At 50.1% G+C, this 2,579-nt stretch overlaps 1 long non-coding RNA gene across 2 annotated transcripts; it reads right to left on the bottom strand.

The window, feature by feature from the left end:
• Window positions 1–286: 286 nt before the first annotated feature.
• Window positions 287–1,249, bottom strand: LOC127919116 (uncharacterized). 2 transcript variants are annotated; one of them, XR_008101981.1, is made up of 4 exons: window positions 1,194–1,249; window positions 810–1,013; window positions 568–703; window positions 287–431 (listed from the first exon to the last, which is right to left on the bottom strand). It is a non-coding gene; the product is annotated as an uncharacterized LOC127919116 (long non-coding RNA). The 2 variants fall into 2 exon arrangements; XR_008101980.1 differs by lacking the exon at window positions 1,194–1,249 and adding an exon at window positions 1,120–1,175.
• Between the last annotated feature and the right edge of the window lie 1,330 nt (window positions 1,250–2,579).

Genomic DNA, 2,579 nt, shown 5'->3' with positions numbered 1-2,579 from the left:
TGTGTGTGTGTGTGTGTGTGTGTGTGTGTGTGTGTGTGTGTGTGTTACAGCGAAGGTATGGTTCAACACCACAGCTTGGCTGCACTTTAAACACCGGCAGACCAATTGACTTCCTGGGGTTGATCTGCGGTGATCTAATCTGTTGACGTCCCTCATGCTTGAGGACCAGACGGGTTACCGGCAGCGCTTGTTTATCTGGTTCACGGTAGACCTACTCCACAGACATTACCTGAACCGTGGCTCCTGATCCACTAACACAGACAGATGAGGCCTGTTATCTGGGCTGGTTGACCACCTCGGGGACAGGGCTCCTGATCCACTAACACAGACAGATGAGACCTGTTATCTGGGCTGGTTGACCACCTCGGGGACAGGGCTCCTGATCCACTAACACAGACAGATGAGGCCTGTTATCTGGGCTGGTTGACCACCTCGGGGACAGGGCTCCTGATCCACTAACACAGACAGATGAGGCCTGTTATCTGGGCTGGTTGACCACCTCGGGGACAGGGCTCCTGATCCACTAACACAGACAGATGAGACCTGTTATCTGGGCTGGTTGACCACCTCGGGGACAGGGCTCCTGATCCACTAACACAGACAGATGAGACCTGTTATCTGGGCTGGTTGACCACCTCGGGGACAGGGCTCCTGATCCACTAACACAGACAGATGAGGCCTGTTATCTGGGCTGGTTGACCACCTTCATCTGGTTCACGGTAGACCTACTCCACAGATATTACCTGAACCGTGGCTCCTGATCCACTAACACAGACAGATGAGGCCTGTTATCTGGGCTGGTTGACCACCTCGGGGACAGGGCTCCTGATCCACTAACACAGACAGATGAGGCCTGTTATCTGGGCTGGTTGACCACCTCGGGGACAGGGCTCCTGATCCACTAACACAGACAGATGTGGCCTGTTATCTGGGCTGGTTGACCACCTCGGGGACAGGGCTCCTGATCCACTAACACAGACAGATGAGGCCTGTTATCTGGGCTGGTTGACCACCTTCATCTGGTTCACGGTAGACCTACTCCACAGATATTACCTGAACCGTGGCTCCTGATCCACTAACACAGACAGATGAGGCCTGTTATCTGGGCTGGTTGACCACCTCGGGGACAGGGCTCCTGATCCACTAACACAGACAGATGAGGCCTGTTATCTGGGTCTGGGCTGGTTGACCACCTCGGGGACAGGGCTCCTGATCCACTAACACAGACAGATGAGGCCTGTTATCTGGGTCTGGGCTGGTTGACCACCTCGGGGACTCCTGAACCACTAACACAGACAGAAAAACAGGCATTTCTAGTACGTCACCAAGTGTGTATTTTTTTTTCTCTCTCTCTCTCTCTCTCTCTCTCTCTCTCTCTGCAGATCTTTTTCTCTCTCTCTCTCTCTCTCTCTCTCTCTCTCTCTCTCTCTCTCTCTCTCTCTCTCTCTCTCTCTCTCTCTCTCTCTCTCTCTCTCTCTCTCTCTCTCTCTCTCTCTCTCTCTCTCTCTCTCTCTCTCTCTCTCTCTCCTCTCTCTCTCTCTCTCTCTCTCTCTCTCTCTCTCTCTCTCTCTCTCTCTCTCTCTCTCTCTCTCTCTCTCTCTCTCCTCTCTCTCTCTCTCTCTCTCTCTCTCTCTCTCTCTCTCTCTCTCTCTCTCTCTCTCTCTCTCTGCAGACAGTAGTAGTTGTGATATCTGCTCATGCGTCAGTCAGGACTGTACCTGGTTCTACTACCCTGGCATGGATGGAATGAGGAGATAAGCAGGGTTAAATGCTGATTTATTTCTTTGGAGGTAGTTGGACTTCAAGATTTTACTACCCTTGAAATGTCGGCTAGACCTCCCACTTATCCTGATTCCTGTCTTCACAAACCCTCCACGTATTTAGGCCCTAATTTTAATTTAATTATGACCTATATTTAACTAGGCAAGTCAGTTAAGAACAAATTCCTATTTACAATGACGGCATACTCCGGTCAAACCTGGACGACACTGGGCCAATTGTACGCCGCCCTATGGGACTCCCAATCACGGGCCGGATGTGATACAGCCTGGATTTGAACCAGGGACTGTAGTGATGCCTCTTGCACTGAGATGCAGTGTCTTAGACCGCTGCACCACTCTGGGAACTCTAACTGTTCATGGTCCAGTCTGATAAAGGTTCATTCTCAACAGTGTCTTAGACCGCTCTAACTGTTCATGGTCCAGTCTGATAAAGGTTCATTCTCAACAGTGTCTTAGACCGCTCTAACTGTTCATGGTCCAGTCTGATAAAGGTTCATTCTCAACAGTGTCTTAGACCGCTCTAACGGTTCATGGTCCAGTCTAATAAAGGTTCATTCTCAACAGTGTCTTAGATCGCTCTAACTGTTCATGGTCCAGTCTGATAAAGGTTCATTCTCAACAGTGTCTTAGACCGCTCTGACTGTTCATGGTCCAGTCTAATAAAGGTTCATTCTCAACAGTGTCTTAGACCGCTCTGACTGTTCATGGTCCAGTCTGATAAAGGTTCATTCTCAACAGTGTCTTAGACCGCTCTAACTGTTCATGGTCCAGTCTGATAAAGGTTCATTCTCAACAGTG

Source organism: Oncorhynchus keta, unplaced genomic scaffold (assembly GCF_023373465.1).
Source record: "Oncorhynchus keta strain PuntledgeMale-10-30-2019 unplaced genomic scaffold, Oket_V2 Un_contig_1580_pilon_pilon, whole genome shotgun sequence".
NCBI lineage: Eukaryota > Metazoa > Chordata > Actinopteri > Salmoniformes > Salmonidae > Oncorhynchus > Oncorhynchus keta.
The sequence above is the reverse complement of the archived record's forward strand: the minus strand, read 5'-3'. Positions and strand labels throughout refer to the sequence as shown.